Source organism: Rhinolophus sinicus, chromosome 16 (genome assembly GCF_057876585.1).
Source record: "Rhinolophus sinicus isolate RSI-liver-muscle chromosome 16, RSI-T2T, whole genome shotgun sequence".
Taxonomy (NCBI): Eukaryota; Metazoa; Chordata; class Mammalia; order Chiroptera; family Rhinolophidae; genus Rhinolophus; species Rhinolophus sinicus.
The window spans coordinates 143,602,304-143,625,609 of record NC_142516.1 but is presented as its reverse complement, the minus strand read 5'-3'; positions in this window follow the sequence as shown (position 1 = coordinate 143,625,609).

The following is a 23,306-nucleotide window of genomic DNA, read 5'->3' as shown; positions in this document are numbered from 1 at the left end:
TATAAATAAAACCATGTTTACATTAATTAGTTATGATTCATTTTATCAGCCCCATAAAATGGTTGTCATCTCTAACTTGAGTCATCCTTTGTAAATGAAGGAAATTGTTTAAAATGCCTGAAATATTTCAACACTATATTAGTACCTGTGGTATATATATATATATATATATATATATATATATATATATATATATTCCAGTTGATCACCTTTACAAAGATTGAAATACACAGAGGAAAACATTCCTAGGTTATCTAAGACAACAGGAAATTAGAAGTGACCCATGCCTCTATTACACTGTGACTGCGAAGAAAGGGAAACATCATCAGGGTGTAATTACCACAAAATCTTACACTTGAATTTATATATTTCAGTTCTCATAGCAAATTCAAGTGATTAAGTATTGCTTCCCCAATTTTATGATCTTTGTGGAATTGAAGTCAGAAATCTAAGTAGAAATACAGCTTCCGCCTCTTTTTAACCTGTGAGTTTGGATAATCTATTTCTCTCAGTCAGTCTCCTAATGAATACAGTGAGTTAGTAATTGCATCTGAAGGTAGTGAAGAGTACATTAAAAGGGATTTATAACAAGTAATCAATATCAACTTAGTTGTACCCATGTTAGGGAAATGGGGACCTGTGGTCAGTCACGATTCAGGTAGGTAGAAATAAATAAATGCATAAATTATAAACCTAATGTGCAAGTATAAATACAATAATGGCCCAATGAGTTTTCATTAACTTATAAAAAGTACTAATATCCAATAATCTGACAGGTAAAGAGCTTGGAAGCCATTACTCTGATACGTACAATAAGAAGAACCATAAGGACCATAGTGTTAGAAGATGACTACACACTTTCACGGGCTTTACCTGAATAATCCCACCAGGCTCTTACAATAAAGAAGGAAGAAAAATCCTGTTTTGGATCTTACAGGAGGAGAAAGAAAGCAACCATAATGAAATATGCTCAGAGAGTTTTCTGACACTAATGCCTATCTAACTGCAGGAGCAGACTTCACTAATGGCTGGTCCACCTTTGAGAAGGTCAACTGCCTGTCCCTAGGCCCCTCCCGCCTTCCTGTGTCACAGAAAAGAGGAGTGGGGCAGCTAAAATCAACACTTTGAAGATCACATCTCAGGAATACAAGCCCACATACAGATTCACGTTCAATTAATGAGTGTCATGCAGGGTCTCGGCTCCCGCTTCCCGCACAAGAACGCAGGATATGGTGAGGCCAAAAAGGAACACCAACGGAGCTATAGACAGGGAAGTTCATACCACTATATTCTCGCTGGCGGCTAGGTTGAAGACACAGGAAGCAGGAGCAATATGATCCACAATCCACTGTCTGCTTCTCTGCCAACCCACCAACCTGCAGGTGTAGCCACAGCAGTTATATTAGTGGCTAATGACTATCTGGTTACAGCTGATGGCCACCCAGCCACAGTGGTTGGCCATCTAATTACAGCTGATGGCCATCTAACAACTGAGCCAGCACCCCTCCACGTGAGGCCCAGAGCCTAGAAACTCTTCTCTGGGACTCTGTCCCCACAACGAGTTTATAGAACATTTCCCTCCTCCACACTTCACCACCTCACCAAGAGTGCATCTAAAAGAGTTGCAAGACACAGATGCCCTCTGACCAGGAGGATTTCAGGAAGCCCAAAGTCAATAGGGGAGACAAAAGCAAGGACATTGGAGGAACTGGAGGCCTCTGGCACCTATAGGTATAGCACAGATACCGTGAACATTTCCACAGTATAACTGTTTAAGGGCAGTGAAAGAAATTAGGGATGGCTGAAATATGTAGTCCTAAATTTGCTGCTAGAAAAATAGAGGGCAATTTGAATCACAGAAATGCTATTTGAACTCTATGGGGAGACATTCAGAAACTTCTAAGCAGGGTTGTCATAGGATCATACTCACTGTTTTGAAGATTTCACAGGCAGCTTTTCAAAAAGTTAATTGGTGTTTAAGACTGTAATGAGCTAGGTGATCAGGTGAGAAAAAAGTGAAAGCTTCAACCAGGGCAGTGATGACTGAAGTGGAGTGGACACAGAGAGAGAAAAGACATACGATGGAGGCGACAGCCACTAGTAAAGAAGTCTATGCATGCAATTAGGGTAATGGTGAAATCCAGTATCAGTCTTATAGAGTTTCTGGATTGGATTACCATATGAATGATGGCACCAGTTTGGAGAACAGGAAATTGAAACAGAGAAAATTATTTGGAAAAAAAGATGATGGTTTCAATTTTGGACCTAGTAAGTCTAGGTAACCTTAAAATAATTCCATGGAGATCCCAGAGGACAACTGGATAGACGTATGCTTTCAGAACTCTGAATTATCAGAATATGGAACATTGGTGTAATAAAACCATGAGAAATGATAAAGTTTCTCAAGAAAATTGTATAAAATCATATACGGACGTGTAATTGAACACAGAAAGTCAGAAGGAGCATTTAGGGGGACTGTCCTGAACAGAAGGCAAATAAGCAAATGTGATGACAGAAAAGCTTGATAAACAAGAACATTTTATATATTAAATGACCTACAGTGTCAAAGGTAGAGAGTCAAAGAATGTAAGCAAAGTTTGAGAGTATGTTACCATTAACTTTCCATTTTTGCTAAGAACTAAAATGACTTGTTCCATTGTTTAGTCCTTTTAGAATAATTTACAATTTCACAAGCCAATGAATGGCAAAAATGCTATGCTGGCACACTCCATTCTCAGATACATTCCCTTCTTCAGTGACAATACAAATTTTTCCATCAAAATGCTTTGATAAAATATTCAGAAGTTCACCTCCAAAGATGAAAAAGACCATTTTAATTCAGAAACTGGGATAAAGCCAATCAATAATTAAAACAAATGAGACAAAGAAGCCAGTTACATTTTTTTAATGTTGTTAGAGTGACAAATGGTAAGAGGTTGTGTGTTCTAAAAAAGGCCACAGCATCATCTTCCATCCTCTTTACAATGTGACTTTGACACTCCTCCATTTCTCCCCTCCCACTGTCCCCAGAATCTGGGAGGGCTTATAACTTGCCTATAACTAATCCACCAGAAGTAACTCTGTGTGATAATGGGGCTAAGTTAGACAAAGTGATGCAGCTTTTGCCTTGTTCCCTGGACCACATGTTCTTAGAGCTCTATGCAAGATGTCTGGATTCCCTGAAGCCATAATACTGTAAAAAAGTCAGGCTTCCTGAAGAGGTAACATGAGGGTGCCTCCTTCAGTAATACTAGTCCTCAATTCCTCCCAGCGCTGGCTAAAGTTGTGTGAGTGAACAAGATTTTGGGGGATTCCAAAATCCCAAATTCCCAGAAGCAAGGTGTCCCAGCTGTGCCCCAGGTGTGAAGCAGGAACAAGCTATCCCTACTGACATTTCCTCATTCCTCACTCTCAGAACTCTTAAGGTGCCAGTTGTCTATTTTATTACCTCTCAGTTACAAATTAACTCTTTTTGTCTGCTCTCTGGTAAGAGGGACAGGCCCTTTCTATGCTCATCAATTAACTGCTCAATTTGATTAAGTCCTATGAGTTTTTAAACGAAAAGGCCCCTTCCCTACTGAACCCTCCTGGACCCCGAGCTCTGATATTTCATGCACCTTTTATGTAACTGTATCCTAACACTTACCGAACTGCATTGAAGTTTATTGTCCTTTTGACTGCCTATGCGTCCCAAGGTATAAATCAAGGATTAGCACAGTGCCTGCCTGCCACCTAGTTTAATACATTTTGTTGGATGAAGAATTAATAAGTGAACAAATGAATGAAAGAACACCTTTTATTTACTTCACATTGCTAGGACCTGTATACCAAAACCAGTGAGCTATAAAGACTATTCCTATTAAAGGAGAATGTAAGGTTGCCACTATATTATAAAATAAAGTATTTCAAGTATGTATTCTAATGCCTGCAAATATATACCAATGAAATTTGAAAAAAAAAGTAACCATCTAAAAATTGAACATGTATTTTGTTTATATATATCATATGATTGAGCTATTACATAAATTCACTTCTAGATTATAATTTTTAATGTAAATAGAAAAGTATAAAAACATCAAGACACCCTTATATTATCAGTTCTCTAAAGTTTATCCATGGAGTTAAAATATTATACAATAAATGTGAAATAAATGATCCTTTCCATGTTAATTTTAAACTTTAAAATTTCAAAGCAAATGTTTTTTGTATAATTAATATAAAAATTGCCTTAGGATGCCTTATTGGGAGATATTGAAATTATAAAGTCTCAGTATTTTAGAGTGAAAAGATGAGAAATCAAATGACTCACTTTTCTTCTTGTTGTGACTCTAACAGATGCAAGATGGCCAAGTAAAATAGATAACTTATTTATTTCTTAAGTCATAAAGACTAAATTAGACTCATGATTCTACAGCATAGTAGTAATGTGATATTAGAAATTTCATTTAACTATTTGGGCTTTTCTGTTGGCTCATCGGACAGTCAGATGTGATATCACTGCCTGTATTGGATTGATATGAGAAATAATGGGACAACTTAAGTAATGTTAACAGTGCCTGGTGTAAACTTCTTAAAGTCAAATAATTAGCCACTGGGCTGAAGATGGGTAGATACTGAAGCTGACTTCTAATGTACGGGATAGAGTGGCGAATAATGAGACTTGCCTTGCTCACCCCATAGATTTGATTAAAATAATGATTAAATAAATAATGTATATGGAGGAGCTTGAAAATATAAGGCAGTGTGCTAATACAGAATAATAGTATTTCACAATAAAAGGACATAGGTTCAGAAGCGTAAGTTGAATATTTCCCTAAGTAAATATAATACATCATAATTCAAATAATATTAATGATCATACTAATAATATCAGTTGAAAGGGCCTATGAGGCATCACCGTAAGCCATTCAGAGGTTTTAACAAAGGTTTTACAGTCATGTCCTTGGTGTCAGCTTTATACCATGTTTGCCTGACTGTGGATTTATCCTCAGCCCAAAAGTCACATCTTAATTTTAGCATAATTGCCATCTGGAAAGGCTACGAATGAAGCACAGTTTTATTTTCAAACCAAACAAACCCTGGCTTCTTTGCATTTAACAGTTCTTTCTCTAGATTATCTCTTTCCTTTCACATTTATCACAGACTGTGAGATGAAACCAAATGGTTCTGAGGTCATATTGTTTATATTTTATCTGTTACTCGAGGTGGTGGGAATGCAAAAACTTTCTGCTACTACATAACAGCAGTTCCCTTTTTGCTAGCTTTTAATATCATTTTTCTGATTTTTCTTTAAGTCTGTCCTAAAAGCCTCCTTTAGACCCATCAGGCTTCTGCTCACACTTTTTTCAATACTCACTTATGGCCAGCATCCCTAATGCCCTCATTGTTTCCGTCCACTGCCTCATCCCAGAACTAATACGCCATGTTTGGGTTGTTATAGCAGCAACTTCCTTCCAGGTACCAAACTATGTTCCAATTCACCTTAAAACCAAGTGGCTTTGAACATCAACAATAATTTCATTGCTCTCTTATCTTCTATGGGAGCCAGATTTGGAAAAATCACCTTGTTTCTTCCCCATGAGGTATCAGGAGAAGCAGGAAAGCTGAGGATGGCTTGACTCTAGGGATTTAAATCATCAAAGTGTCCCTTATGAATGTCTGATAATTGATGTTGGTTCTCCGGTGGGACCTAAGATGAGGCTATGTATTAGTCAGCACAGCCTGCTATGTAAAATATCACAGGCCAAGTGCCTTCAACAACAGACATTTATTTCTCACTATTCTGGATGCTGGGAAGTCCAAACAAGACCAAGGTGCTAGCGGATTTGGCTCCTGATATGGGCCCTCTTCCTCGTTTTCAGATAGCTGCCTTCTCACTGTGTCCCCTCATAGCATAGAGGTAATGCTCTGGTGTCTCTTCTTCTTATAATGGCCCTAATCCCATCATGGGAGATCCCCCCTCATGACCTCATCTACACATAATCACCTACTAAAGGCCCCATCTCCAAATACCATCACATCAGGGATCTAGGGCTTCAACATATGGGTTTGGGGGAACACAAACATTCGGTCCATCACAGGCTACCAACCAGAACACTTCCATGTAGTCTCTCCAAGCTGCTACTTGGTTTTCTCACAGCTTGATGACTGGGTTCCAAAAATGAGGCCGTGAGAGAACACAGCAAAAATGCATGGCACTTTTCTGACCCAGCTTTGCGACTCTTGTTCGGGGCAGTCCCATCCAGGTTCAAGAAATGAAATACATTCACTCAGTGAGATCAGGTAGACATCACGTATTAAGAAGGGCATGTGGACTAAGGTAGATTATGGTGCCAGTTTTGTAAAATACTATCTACCATAGTTCCCAAGGTCCCCTGCTACCTACAGTGAGAAATGATGAGCCCAAAGACAGCATGAGGATTTCTAAGCAAGAACTCCCTCCAACAAATACAAAGCATTTGCTTTCTTTAATAAAGAGCTTTATTTTGATAAATAAATAAATATAAGAAAGAAATAATCAAGAACGTGGCAACATGTGCCCCATAGGATTTTAGAATTCCCATGGACTTGTGGCTGCTGTGTGCATTCTCTTCTTCCCCTTCTAAAACAGGAGTGTTGAAAGTCCATGCCCTATGTATGGGCCTCTATTGAATATTGTGTGTGTGTGTGTGTGTGTGTGTGTGTGTGTGTGTGTGTGTGTGTGGAGAGAGGGTAGATACATAATTTTACTCTTTAGTTTACAGGTCCTCAGACTGAAAGCACCTACTCGAATAGCAGTATTGAGGAATTGGGCTCAACGAGCATCATCTACACCTGGAAAGTATCTAGATGATACAACCATAGACTTCAAACTGATATCATAAGGGCATTAGCCCTGGACTTCTTGGGTGAGATTTCAACTGTACTTTGCATGTAAGAGGATAATGAATTATTCTGGCCTGAGGGCAGACTATGACTGGTTCTATTTTCCCAAAGGTCTTCCACATGATAACTTGTCTCACATGCTTTTCTTAACATGTTAAATTTATATTCCTCCCATCAAGTGGTGGGTTCTATGTCCCTTCCCCTTGAACTTGGGTAGAACTTTGGGAGTAGAGCATAAGGGTAGCTATGTGGCTTCCAAGGCTAGGTCATAAGAAAGCCTTGCTGGTTCACTCACTTTATCTCCTTAGGATACTTATTTGGGAACCCAGCAAACATGTTGTCAGGAAGCCAAGTAGCCACAAAAAAAGAACATGGGCAGGTGTTCCAGCAGACAACCCCAGCTGAAGTCCCAGCTGACATCCAGCCTCCACTGTCAGGTCAAGTGAGCCATACAACTATTTTAATCCCAGCTGTCAAATAACTCCTGCCTTCCGTCCGGCCCAGCTGATATGTGGGGAAGAGCTGAGCTATCTACATGGAGCCCTGATCACACTTCAAAATTGCAGGCAAAATACTAATTGTTATTTTCACACTCTTGAGTATTGTGGTGCCCTGTTATACAGCAATAGGTAACTAGAACAGGCCATATCAGCTAACACAAACTGCTTTATTTAATAAAGAGGCTTCTGTGCATCCTTCTCATTGACCTGGAATTCCTTAATTCCTAATATATTATTATTTGACATAGTTTGATTAATTAAACTATTATTTCACAATCTCATGTAACAGGATTGCAAACTTCAAACCAAAAGCAATTAAACTAAGTAAAGGAAAAAAGGAGAAGGACACCCATGAGCCCATAGATTTATTTTATCTAATCTAGAAAATTTATTTTACCTAGACAGACACAGACACACACACACATACACACACACACACACACACACACACACAAAACAAATAAACAAACAAACAAAAAAAAAAAACAAATAAAAAACCCAAACCACAAATTATAACATGATCCTCAGGCATAGATTGTCAACTCAAATTTTTCCTATTGGCATTATTCTACAATCATATTATGAATGTCATTCATAAGTGCCTGAGCTATAGGTAAGGCCTTTCTTTGTCATATGTATAATCTTTATTACAATAAAAAATCTAGTTTAGTAGACTATTTTTATGGTTAAGTTTATATTATTTTGTCCTGAGAGAAGTAATATCAAAACCTACATTTAAAAATATATGGTAGAAACCCAAGGTATAAATTGTGCAATCTATTCAAAAGGGGAAAAATATATATCTATGCATGTATATATTTATTTATATATGTATATATACATGTATATATACATATATGTACACATATATACATACACATGTGTATGTGTATGCATATGTACATATACACATATGCATATGTATATGTACATATATGTATATATACATGTGCATATATGTACATATACATATATACACATGTGTATATATGTATATGTATATCTATATATGTGTATATGCATATATATTTCATGTTCTTATTCTGGATGTCAAGATATTTTTCTTTTTTTAATTTCTCTTTATCCATTCTTTCAGCTCCCAAGCATTTCCAAAAATTGTAGAATTTCAGATGTTACTGCCAGCTGCATATTTTTGTGCCTTACTAATTTTCAGACATCACTTACTTGATAACACTTCACACAGCTGTCTGCCCCAAGCTCAAATGACTTTCTGATTTCTGAATAAGAAGTAACTACACAAATAATGACTTCAGACCAAAGTTTTTGGCAGTATAATTTTATCCATCAGACCTGGCACACAGAGAAGTTAAGAAAATTGTGTTTTTAATTCCCAGTAAGTATCTACATTTTTTTTTCCTATTGAGTGACAAAGAATACAATTAAATATTTGCTATACAACATTTCACACGTATGTCTTAGTGTTTTTTTTATCTCATTTCGCTCCCCTTGGGGTTTTATCAGAGAGGCAGTCTTTTCTTTCTTTCTTTCTTTCTTTCTCTCTCTCTCTCTCTCTCTCTTTTTTCTTTTTTCACTTTATCTTTTTCCCTTAGTAGAGTGTCACTATGATTCTGGCAACATTTTATCCTCTTTTTGTTACAAAATACATCTCGTCCTTCAGGCAGCTATAAGTCTTTATGGGCTTGAAAAACCGAAGAGGAGTTAAAGCCTTGTGATATGGCAAGTCTCAGTTATGGTAACCCTTTTAATGTATCCCAGGCTTCTTTTCTAATACATTGTATATGGGAAGTTGTTAACTGAAATAAAAGTGCTAAACAATTAAAATGTTTATCATTCAAAAAGCTTATAATAATAATAATAATAATAATAATAATGATGATGATGATGATGATGGTGATAATAGCCTCCACAATACAAATCAAATGGTAAGAGGCAAATAATCTAATGAGACTGAAATTAAAGAAGTGAATAGTCCCAATTTTTTTCACATTGAGCAAACAAATAAATAAGAACTAAAGCCTTTCTATCAAATATGATGATAAAATATCTGAGTCAATAAATGTTTTTTAAAAGAATACCTTACTTGGAAAGAAAACATAAAACTAAAATGTTGGTAAGTCCTTGGGAGCAAAAAAGGTGGTGGCCATTTCAGAATTTGTTAGCTCTTTGCCAGTTGTGTTGTTTTGTCATCATTTGACTATGGAAATGCAAAATGAGATTCATGTAAATAATGCAAGATACTTCCAGTTATACCAGAGACAAAAATGTACTATCAGATGAGATAGATACTTTATACCTAATTTTCTCCAATAAATTTTGCCAAATCTTAGCATTGCCATAACATCTGAGGTTTCTTTAATTCTCTTTTATTTTTACTAGGTTTATTATAAGCTGTACTAATAAAGAAGCTATAACATATATTTAAGCTAAAAGGAAGAATGGCAGGTACCACAGACAACCTCTTATACCACAAGCCTTTTTGTTAATTTTTTAATATAACTAAATAAAACTTAGAAAAAAAATCACTGGCACTTTGGAAATGAACTTGAAAATGTATTACTTTTAAAAAATTGAACAGGCTGAATCTCAAAGTGCATTTTAAATTCAGTCTATTGCATTCTCAATAATATCTTAAATATGGGCCAATTATAGTTCTCTCCTAAATCTTCTGACTTTTCACAATGGGAACATTAAGCAAATTATAGATAGGTCTCAAAATGGGATTGCATTTTATCCTGCTCTCTAGACCAAAACCAAGATGAACTGAGCTTGCCAATCAGAGTACTCTACGAATACGAAAATATTTCATCAAAATAAGAGAAGAAAAGGAAACAATATGTCTTTTCAAGGACTAGCAACTATGCAAATGGCTTTCAACTGCCCCTTTATGATAGAAGCGTAAAGGAAGGGAGGAGTCTAAGAATGAGAGTTGGCTGTACCCTATTATTCCAATTCAACAGTGATGCTTCCAACTCCATTATGCTCATCTGTGTATGAAAGCATAACTGCTGCCTAACAGGCAGTTTTCTTTCACAAAGTTACGAGTAAAATAGTTCAGGGCTTGGTGACTGTAACTTTTCTCTGTTGGTATACTTCTTTGAAATTGCAAGCAACTTTAGTGTAAAAGACACCCAAATCTATACACATTTGATTCTTTTTTTTTTCCACCATTTTTTTCTTTATGAGTAAATGCAAGAAATGATTTTCATTCTATACCCCATGCCTCAAACCAGCCTATGCAGCAGATAGTCCTGCCCTTATCTCACCTTGATAACCTTTTATTCCAAGACAGTATTCATGTTATTTATTACATTTACTTCTCAAGAAATTATTGCTGATCCATTGTGCTCCAATTCTTGGATAAATAAACACCATACCTTGTGTGTTGCATTATAAACTAGGAGAGTGAATCTCTATTCCTCATAGTTGGGCATTTTGCTTTATGATTTGTCACAATATAAGGCATTATTTTATTTACATTTTTATATTTCCTCCACTTATATATAAGCTGTATGAGGGCAGGGAACTTTGTCATATTCATAGCCGCATTCCTGAAAATTATAACAAAGCCGGACAGAGAGTAAATTTTCAACAAATATTTGTTGAATTAGTGAAAAAATGAATTAGTGAATGGATAGATGCACTAAACTCATAATTCATAGGGATGAATAAAGTATATTGTAATGCCTCAGAATTTCAGGCCTTAAATGTCTTAGAATAATTATGCAAGAATATTTCCAATTAACAATTAAAAGGAATTAACATATTTTATCATTTTAAAAGAAAAACATGGACAATACAAATATCATTCTGAAAACTCACATTGATTGATGAAATACTGCGATCGGGTGGATTTAGTAGAAAAATAGATACTAAAGTACTTCACTCTTCAGTCTGTGCCAGTCAAAGCTTTTAGGGCATTCTGTAAATTCAGCTATGCTTCGGATATCAAAATATAGACTATTCATTAAGTATTAAAATATGAATTATAATAATAAAGAGGTTAAGGTTATGGTTTGAATGACCCAGAATTAAGGTGAGGTTAAAGTTAATTTCACAATGGATAGTAAATGGTTATTATGAGATGTTGAACAAGATGAATTTCATAAATTATGCTCAAGTAGAGTTTAGATCAATTCATATAGTTCAGAGCCACTCTTGAAAATTATGTACTTTCAAGTGTTTCACTGTGACAGAACATTCTCTTAGATTGGTCCTTGAACCACTGGATTGCTTAAATTAGTATGTTCATGTAGCTTGTCATTCATTCAATTTTTCAAAACTTTTTTGATGGAGATAATAAAAATATTCATTTTTCTGAAAACTATGTTATTTCTTACACATTTCATCTGTTAACTTGTATATCACCAGAAAAGAAATATATATATATATATATATATATATATATATATATATATATATATATCTTTTAAATATTCTCAGAAATTTTAGTAATGCATTAGGAAAAACAAAACATTTATTTTGAACTGAAAGGAAAGGAATTAAAATCTCCAATCTTAATTAATTTAGGAAAAAATAAAATAAGATTAATTGCACATGAATTTAAAAATCCAAACAGATCCATAAACAATGGAATTTGTATTTAAAATGGAAAATCTAGCTTGCTACTTGGCACTAAATAAACATGGAATATCTACTTGAAATTAGAGTAGGCTCCAGGGAGCAGGACTCATAGATGAATAATTACACAAGGCTTTCCCAAGAGTGTTTAGGAGGAAAAAAAAAACAGAATAAAAGAAATCAACTTTACAGTTTTATTTTAGCCTAAAGATTCATGTTATTCAAAGTCTGATAATGTTACAGTAAAGCCTAACCAAGCAACCAAGCAGCAAACTGCAATGGAAAGACACAGGCTCTATAATTAGCCATGAAGAAGGCCCACGTGGAGGGAAGGAGATAACTTTTTCTTACCATAGCATGAAATTGTAGACCTCAGGTCATCTGAATGACATCTTTTATTACTGCTGAATATAGAAATATGCTGTAATACAGAAGCTGCCCCCGGAGAGCTGAGTTATGGATTATTCTATCTGTGAATTAGGCAGCCACTCACTTTAGAGCATTGCTCTAGCTTAATATCAACAAGACTTCATTATTTCTCCTGCTGGTGCTAGAAAAACACTGCTACTGCAGAGGGATTATACATGTTTTTGTTATAGACCCAATTTCATGGAGTCGACTTGTCTTTACAGTCATTTTAAGTTACAAATGGAATTTACTCTCACTGTACGTAAGTTGTCAGCTCAACTAAAAAGGTGTTTTACAAAATGGTACATCACTTGAAGAGAGAGTGGTATGGACTTAAAAAATGAAGCAACACCTTCTTAAAAATCCATTAAAAATAATGTTAAAGAACTTACTGCACAGCCCTGGAAAAGGGTAAGTTATGTTCTTCCAATAACTTCATTTATGAAATGAGAGATGTTCTGATATATGCCGTACATGGTAGCCAAAAAAAGTGCCAGCATTACTCACACGGAATAGAGGGACAAATTGTTAAAAATTCTCATGAATTAGTTTTGATCATTTATAACATTCAATCAGCAATGTTTATCAAAAACTTTGATAAATTGGGGTAAGAAAAATATTAATTTGCAGTCATTGTTTTTAACTGATTCCTGAGTATTCCCATAATTCTTGTAGTGATGGGACTTGTTTCAAAAAGTATGAAATATTTGTTTTGGTTAACATAGCAGAGCAACAACAATTGTCAGGTCTGCTTGTTGATAAACTTAAAACAGCAAACATTTTTTTTTTTTTTAATTTAACTCACTAATGGCAGAAAAATAAAATGTACTACATAAAAATAATTCAGGAATTAATTCTAACAGATCTTATCTGAACTTGGAAATGAAGAGAAATCAAAACTATGCCTTTCTTAAGGACATTTAAAACCCTAGAGGTCATTTCAGGTAAATTGGAATTTAAACTGTTGGTAAATTCAAACATGACTATCACACACACACACACACACACACACACACACACACACACACAAACACAGAGCCCTCTGACAATATCGTTCAGGTTAGTGAATTTAGATACTTTGTTAGTGAGCAATGTCCTATTCAACTTATATATTATTGTAATGTGAGCAAGTTCTTAATTGGAGTCACCCTTTGATAGTAAGATCATGATAAATTATCATCAATATGAGTCAATAATGATTAACGGTCTCAACCAAAGAATGGATTAATTTTCATTAGACATAAGTTTTTCACAGTATGGAGTAGTTTAGGAACAGAGAAAATTCTTCCATAATTTTCTAATATTCTTTCTTAACATTGCCTTACCCTACTCAATACATCTGTTATTTGATTTTTCTTCTACCACTGTGTGCCTTGAAAAGAGTGCAAAACATAATAAGCTCTCCTTCTTAATCCTGCACACAAAATCGAACACACTTCTGAACATTGGATGCAGCTCATGAAGTAAAACTTATTAAAGTTAGTTTTATACATGAAAAAAACTGATATTTCAAGAGAGATTAAAAAATTACCTAAGGTCGAAAAGCCAGAAAAATGATGGAGATGGGTCTCAAGGGTGTTTAGTCAGATCCTTCCTTCCTGTGCTGTTCATATTGAATCCCATATAAACCAGGGTAACGGAGGATGTACTGTCAATATCAATGGAAATACTAATAAAAAGTCTGACAATTGTAGTGCTAGCTTAATAACAATAGCTCTCTCTTTTGAGCTCCCTAACATATGTTCTGTCTTGCATATTCTCATTTCCAATAATTACAAAAGCCTTGCTCGATTTTCATGTGTATTTTACAGAAGAGGGTAACTCAAACTCAGAAAGGTAAGACCAAAAGGTCAAGCTTACAGTGTTACTTTGAATCTAAAGCTCATGTTTCTATAATTATAGCATACCTAGTCAAAGAAATGATTCATAGAATTGACAAACTGTTTGGACAGCATATTTTCTGTTTCTTTCTATCATTTTTTATTGAATGATTTCTAGGTAAGTAGATCAATATTTCAATATAATTTCTTTAGTCATACTCACAAATCCATACAGCCATTTTGGCTAATTTAGCTTTGGAAACAAATCAGATGAGTTGTTTGTAATTCAACGAATGTCTTGGCTATTGATTAATAAATATTACATCATAGACTGCTTATCAAATCACATATACAATAATCCACATTACTGACATGTGGGGCCAGATCACTTTTTTGTTGCAGGGGCCATCCTGTGCATTGTAGGATGCTGAGCAACATTCCTAGTCTTACTAGACGGCATACTTCCCCAAACTGTCTTCAGTTGAAAAAACACTGGATTACTTACCTGTAAGTGCTGTGATACAAATGAAAACTTACAACCGATAATATGTATAACTCAGTGTCTCTATTTCCTAAATAGAACAAGCTTCTCTAGGACCTGAGTCACACTGATAATGCCTACTGTTAAAACTAAGTTACAGTGACTCAAAATAGAAATGTGCCTCTCTTTCTTGATACCATTGGTCAGAATCAGTTAATTTTTAAGAGAGTCAGAAATCATAGACTCAAATTTATCTCATTTTTCTTTTTTCTTTGTTTTGACCTTCCTAGGCTTAACCCTACAATTTGCACAAAGTGAATATTTAATATGCTTTTTTTTGTTTGCAGTGGTGAATTTAACTACATATGTGGATATGACCTGACTGGGGACACTTTACAAATATGACATAAGTTTTAATCAACTGATGAAATTAAATAAAGCCATGAGGTACTTTTTTGAGGAAACATTACCCCCAAATGTGTTTTGTCGCGTCCTGCACAACGTGGGTTGTGGGGAGGAGAAGGGTGGTGCAGGGTTAAGAAAAGACAGTAGCCATGAATAGAATGCAAAACGCAGGGCCAAGGGGAACAGCCTTAGGTACTGAACCCCGAATCGGGCCAACACTTAGTTTTTATCAGTAAACTTCTAAAGAGGTAAAAGATTGTTAACCTCAAGATCTGTGTGTTAGTAGCCGGCTGGCTGTCTTTCCGAAAATTCCCATCGTGTTCCAGCTTGTACTTTGCCTTCACACACACGCACATCTCCAAGGAATCCATTGAAGGGGAGGGACCGATATAATTCCATCGGGTCTCAGTTTGCTGAGACTTCCCCTCAAAGGAGCTTTCCCGATATCTCTTCCTCGGGCCTCAGTTTGCTGAGGCACTCCCTTGTGGAATCCTGGGAAGAGCGCAGGGGAACAAACGGCTTGGCAGCTGTAAGGCAACAGTGTTTGTTCCTTTTAAGGAACAGGTGCAATAGTCCTTTACGTAACAAAAATCTCTTATTCTTGTTTAAAAAATAATAGTAAATAATTTAATAACGTAACATAAAAATGGGCTAGGATAGTAAATCACGTACCACCATATACAGTCAAATATAAGATGTTTAAGATATAGATTATCTCATAATTTTGGAAATCAATGGTTTTCTACTGGGGTCAACAGTTTTCCATTTGTGCTCTAATCTATTCAGTAGCACATGGCCAAAATGGGCCTTTCTTGCGAGTTGGAAAGTTACCTAAAAAATAAATAAAATATTGATTACATTTCCCATTCTAGACACTATTATTAGGTCGAAATATTTTTTTTTTTAAATGTTCATTTCAGTGTGTCACAGATTACACAGTTGTATTCTTCTTTTTGCTTCTCTGGCACAGATGATACATTGAAATGCTCTCTATACATTGATAGAAAATAAGCAGCATATTTATACATTTAGTAATCGTTATGTAATTATATAGTCATACTATGCACTAAAGACCAATGTCTTGATTCGTCTTTTCTTTCCAGATTACTATTAAGCTATTTTAGATTTTAGAGCCTAATAATAATAATACGAAATACCTAAATGATACACATTGTATCTTATCTGGAAACAAAAGAAACTGTTTCTACTTATCAGCTACTAGAAGTTTGTGGCTTAAAGAAAATATGTATGTGCTAAGCACACAAGGAGAAAAACATCAAAATTTAATTTAAATAGTTGGCAAGTACAAGGAATCACTGCCTGGCTGATAGACACTTCAGATGTTTTACAGTCTGCTCAGTGTCTTTCTTCTATATTTTCAGATTTAGTCCATCAAAAATGGTTTACAATGAGCATACACACTATGCCCAAAACATTCTTTCATTTATTAAAAATAGCAATGAATCTCTGGGAGCTGTCTCATGGTAGCAAAAGCTTGGTGATTTTAAGGGAGAAAAGACATTTTTGGTTTCGTGGTTTGCAAAAATGAATAAAAAAATATGTAATTGATTTGGCATATCCATTCTAACTATACCCTTAATAATTTGTAGTTTGTTTTTCTTTTGTTTTGTTTTTTGTTTGTTTGTTTGTTTTGCATTATGCATTTTTCTATATAGTTTCTTTTCTTTACATAAATACATCTAAATTGGCATCAGGAAGCATCTTTAAATCACTGGAAAGACCACTGTTTAGGTAGTGCTTTAAAGGTTTTTCTACTATTATATTGAAAAATGATATTTGGATCATATTTTATCATCTGTCTTAAAACTGAAATTACAGGATAGCCCTACATTTAAATGCTTGAGACGACCAGCATGGTCATACTTTGTGCTGCTAGGTTAGTTTTTTAAGTGTATCTCAGAATATAGTTCTTCCTGTCAGCGCTATGCAAATATCTCAACTACTGGCAAATGTCATTTGTTAGAAAAGTTGTAACTCTGCCATGGCCTTTCTTTACAACTTAGCCCTACACATTTGCACGTGTAAAATTGGTACAGGTGAATACACTAATACACCACATGTGGGTCATGTGCTATTAAACATCAAGCAAAGATTATGTTCATCTGCCTGGCATATGATCTTCAGGTGTGCGCATGTCTGAGTGAGCATCAAATGGGTCTCGCCATGAAGGCAAAGTATTGGAGACAGCTTTTGCTTTAAATTTGGAGTAATTCTTGTCTTCATTTTATATTTACAACAAATGCTTTTTAGATCTCTTAGTCATAACACATTGACACAAAATATTCTGTTACCCCTTTTTAATGTTTTAGATTATTTGCATTCAAGATGGCCCTGAAATTGTGAAGCAGTTGATACAAAATAGTTACCATTAGTGACTACTTATATGTGGAAATCAAGATCCTCTCTCATCTTGTACAACCAAAACTAAAGAAGAAAAGACTTAAATGTTGGCCAAAATACTTAAAGCAGAGGCATAGCTAAAGAAAACAATTTGGGAAATATCAGAGGGGTAGAGTCTGTGGAGGTACTGAATAAAAGAAGGAGCACAAAAGATAGATAATATCAATAATTATTTCAAAATATCGGCTATGGTTAAGGCAATGACATTTTCTTAAATGTCGTCTCACATTTTGGGGAGCATTTATCATGTTTCTAAAAGGTAGGTAGAAGAGACAATATGTTAAGATTTGAACTATGTAGTAAATGACATTTTGTTTCAGTTTTATACCATGTATTCCACAGATAAAAATTAATCAAAATTGGAAGTTTTACGTTTAGAAATCTTGAAAAATCTCTTACAGAAAAATCAGAATCATATTTTAATTGCAAATTTTTTGAAGTATATTATTTCTTCAGGCTGTGCTTGTTTTTTTAAAAAAAAAAAAAAACTAAGAGATCTGAGGTAAATAAACTCAGATATTTGGCTTCAAAACACAAGTAATTGTTACTTCAATGAGGGAATGGAAAGAGTTTAGTAGATAGGAAAATTCTAAAACTAGAGCCATCTAAAAATGATCTCTTGTTATGGCATCATTTTTGTCATTGTTCATTGTGTAAAAACACTAATAATAAACATCAAAGAGTCACATGAACTATTAAAAATGCACTTAAATGGTCCAATGTGGGCATTATAAACAAAGGTACCTCTGGCAGCTAATTCCTAGCATACTAGCTGATGTCTTTCATAGAACCTGCTCAAATCAATTATAGAAATAAATTATTAGTTCTCTACCACAGATCATGTACCTAACTACACGATATCTTTTGAACACGATACCTTTTATGTATCATTGTTTGTAATGAGTAGCAACAATTGAAAAACAAGAGGGAAAAGGAAAGAGCTGGGAAGAAATACTCACATAAAAGAAATAATATATCATGATGTAATACACGTTATCTTCTAAAAAATGCAGTAGTATAACATTGGAGGCAGAGATCATGGAGAGAAAGAATGGGATTTGGATTTAGGAAGGTTGGATAAGAGAAGCATAGAGCTGATTTTCCTTAATCAGAGACTTATTGAGAGCCAGTTTAACTATTTGTCACCTTCCTAGGGCCAATGTGGTGGGAATAGAGAATAACCATTGAAATCAGTATCATTTAAGTGACAGGATAAAACCAGAGAACAATCAGCCAGAGAAAGCTGCTTTAGTTGTAAAGCTTAGCTACTGGGGAAAAGGAAAGTTAAAAGAAGTTAATATGTCTCCTTCATTTCTTTCTCTTGTTGTTTTGTTGTTTTCAGTTTTATGTACCACATATCAGTGATATCATATGGTTTTTGACTTCTTCTGTCTGACTTATTTCACTTAGCATAATAATCTGAAGATAAACAAATGAAGAAACAAAAACTCATAGACACAGACAATAGTTTAGTGGTTACCAGAGGGTAAAGGGGGAGGGGGTGGTAGATGAGGGTAAAGGGGGTCCAATATATGGTGATGGAAAGAGAAATGACTCTGGGTGGTGAACACACAGTGTGGTATATAGATAATGTATTACAGAATTGTTCACCTGAAATCTATGTAACTTTACTAAGAATTGTCACCCCAATAAACTTTAAATTAAAAAGTTAATATGAAATAGCAGAAGAAAATAAGTTTTGCTCATTGTTAATTTTCTTCATTATTGTGTCAATTCTGACTGTACATCTACATTAAAAGGGTATTCTTAACCACACCAGATTATGTACTTTTATATATATATGTATAACTTGGGTTATTGTGATGTTTAGATTTTCTAGAATCCCACAGTAGAGAACATTATATTCATGTTCTCTAAATCAAGTAAAAAAATCCATAGGTCAGACAATTAAGTTCTCATCCTAGAAAAAGTGCTACACACCTCATTACTGAATTTCACTACGGTCACCTTCGAAGGACTCCCTTGGGAAGCTGTGCACAGATGCCAGAGCCTAGTCCACCCTTCAAAGCAATTTTGGAACTATTTTTTCTGTAATGGCCATCAGAGCTGCCGTTTTAACCTTGATGTCTTGAATGTCATCAAAATGTCCTCCTTTCAATATTTCCTTTAACTTCAGGTAAAGAAAGAAGTCATTGGGGGCCAGATCAGATGAGTAGGGAAGGTGTTCCAATACAGTTATTTGTTTACAGGCTTAAAACTCCCTTGCAGACAGTGTCGTGAGAATTGGTGCATTATTGTGATGCAAGAGCCATGAATTGTTGGAGAAAAGTTCAGGTCGTCTAACTTTTTCATGCAGCCTTTTCAGCACTTCCAAATAGTAACCTTGGTTAACTGTTTGTCCAGTAGGTACAAATTCATGACGAATAATCCTTCTGATATGAAAAAAGATTAGCAACATTGTTGCAGGAAGTTCACACTCCTAATTGTCAGGCCTCATATATTATATATTCATATTTTGTACATCAACTAAAATGCATACGTATATTCACATTCTCATATTTATACGAAATAAATATGTATAAAATTTTTGTCTTTTAATATTATTTCTTGCTTTATTATTTAAAATTGGTATGAGTCCTTTCTGGACCTCATCTATCCCCGTGATTTATCTTTTCTGTATTTTTTCATTAAGAGAAGAAGGAGGGGAAAGAAGAAGAGGAGAAACAAATTAAACCTGAACATCACCTACTTTCTGTTTTCTGGCTATTTAAAATACATAACAAGAAGTATTGAAGCATATAGTTTACAGAGATATTTTGTCCAAATTCAGTGAGACTTTTTTTTGTGTGTGTGAGATCTGTGAGTGGTACTTTAAATTTTATAATCTAGGCTTTTAAACAGATAGATCACAATGCTTAAGAACAAAGCCTAAAATGTATTTATAGCTTTGCAAATGTCTTCTATGATACTTATGCAAACATGCCCTCTTCTATGGAGAAAAATAATAAAACAGACTTTTTTTTTTTTTTTTTTTTTAATGGAAGATAGGGAAGTGTGTTATTAGGCATCTGTTTAATGAATTAAACCATTCACCTAACTTTGATCTATCTAGTCTTACAGATCAAACTATTCCAGTCTTAATGAGCATTACTTTCCTTTTTTAATTCATAGCTGTTTCCTCTCAATTGCCAAGTTTTTAAAACGAAAGGATTGTGAGAATTTCCACACTCTTTTAGAAGTAGATGTAATCATGCTTCTCTCCCAGCATCTAAAAGGTGGCCTATAACCTAATTGGAAACCCTTGCATAGAAGAATTTCCTTTAAGTAGTAATTAGTGGAGTATCTTTTTTTTTTCTTGAACAGCTGTAGAGTGTTAGCAAAAATAGTTTCACTTTATTTTCCCAAAATTTGTGCTAAGTGCTAATCAGATTACAAATTTAAATGATAAAATCAAGCTAAAGGGGAAACTTGAAAAAAAAAAAAAATAAATGCAAGAGCAGCCTAACAAGTGACAAATAACTGCAACCTTAAAGTTATTACTATTTGTAATGTGTATATAAAGAATATTCACATTTTCCATGAATCATAGTTGCCAGGGCCTTAGCTCTCTAAAAGAGATTAGACAACACTGTCTAATTAATTCCATAGCTGTTGGAGGCAAAAATGATCAGACTATAGGTAATGCATTAATTTGACTTAACTTTTGAAGATAAGAAGGTGTTTTTTTTTAACGACACAAAGGCAGCTTTTTGTTGTTATACTGCAGTTATTACTTTGGGAATTTACCGATAGAATAATTTTGCTATTTCCAGCTTGTTGTTAAGTGCTTCCTTCTCTGAATGCCTAGGTAGGCCCAGAAAATACCTTTTAAAGCTTGGGATATTGCCATTTCCTGCAAATGTAGCCACATAATGGTGTGAGGTCTAAAGATTTGTTTCTTTTACATTTTGACAGCTTACATTCCCTTAGTTAGACTAACACCAACAGAAGAACAAGGGGAAGGAGAGGGACTACTGATCTACCTCTTTTCCTCTCCTGAAGCCCAGTATAGACTGCCTGAGTCTTCATCAGGGGCATCTGAGCCTGAGGCATCATCTTCAATGAAGAATAATCTGTCTTGTTAGATGGAGAAAGAGTCCAGGGAGTCCCCAGTCTAGCTTTCTATCAACTCCCTTGTACATATTTCATGATTCTTATTATTGCTGTAACTTCCCTCTTTTCTCAGTAGATTTGATGAAGTCTGGGTGTTGTTAATTGACATTGATGCTACCGCATCACGTACTCACCAAGTCCCATGAGCATTTCTGTGCATCTGCTGAGACTCTCTGAGCAAGCAGAGCAGGGCACAATGACCAGGCATCCCTGGGGAACTCCATTATGTCTGCTCCTTCTTCATCCACGATACCCCAATACTCTGTGGTTCCCAATGCTCATCATGGTATTTCTGTCTCCCTTTCATTTCTTCTTTGAATATTCATCGCGAAATTACTTCTTCCAAAATCTGCTCTTCTCAGAAATGAGAAAATGACGGTAAAGTTTTTAGTAACAGTTAAGTCCTCCTTCTTTCCTCATTTAATATTGAATGTAAATTTTGTGACATACACAGTTGCTAAATATACTCTACTTGAATATATTGTGTATATTTACTATATTCAAATGAATGGTATTGCTAAAAATACTTACATCGTTTATTTATCGGTTGCCTATAATATGCCAGGCAGTGTTTAAAGGCCTCTGTTTTGGCAGCATGGCTTTTAATGTTGGCGTCTCCAGGCTCTAGCTTTGAGTGAAGCACCTAAAAAGTGCTCAGTACATATTTGCAGAATGAGCTACGACAGACGGGGTTGCCAGGTGTCCTGTGTGGATTCTAGCAATGGTTTCCTTTTCTCTAGAAAGAATTCAGACCTCCTTTCTCTTTTCTCCAGGTCCTTGGGAGTTGGGGTTTTTAAGGTTGAAGACATGATCATCCAATTAAACTTTTATTTTTCTTTTATTTGGGGATGAATACTTCCACCGCTTCTTACTTTTTTTACTTTGATACTAACTCCAACGTGGCTATAATAGAGACCAGAGAGAAAACAAATGTCTCTACCAGCTTATTTCCCAGATTCATATTATCATTACTATTATCACAGATATAATGTCCTCCTGAGAAAACAAAAAAAGTATTTTCTCAATAGGACTCCAGTTATCAAAGCCCAGGATCTACAACTGATCTCAAGAATACTTGTAAGATAGGAATGGATCCGTGAATGAAAACTATAAAAATGACTTATTTCCTAGATTACTTGCTTTAACCATTTTTACTTTCTCTAGCCTTCTCCATTCGTTTTAACACATAACTTTAACCATTTTAACCAAATCTAAACATTACAGTAAGTGTCCTGAAGAAAAATAAAGTTAACATCTGTCCTGTAAATCAAAATATAGCTATCTTTGTGAATAATGTCTAATATAATTGTTTGTTTAAAGTATCATGTTATTTAATCCAATATCTTGTACTAAATTCCTACAAAGAGGAAATTTATTCCAACTTTTGCTTGAATAGCATCTCTCAGGTGTTGTGATTCACAGAAATTATGTTCATACTTTTATGATCAATGAGCGAGCATTCTATATATATTTAATGAACAGAGTTTGGGGGTAACTTAGTGTTTTTTAAGTAGAGAAGATGCCAATTTTTCTCTTTTACTGAGCTCGATGCCACTGTGGCAATAAATGCCTTGAAGTCTCATCACACTGTGAACTGTGGTATTCCCCAGCCCTGCCCAGCATTTGCAAAGGTTTTATGAACTTAATGAAATTTTATTAAGAGAAGCTTCACTTTCTTTTCATCACAAGAGGTTAGATTTTTCTGATGCTATATCTCTGTACAAAGATTGGCTT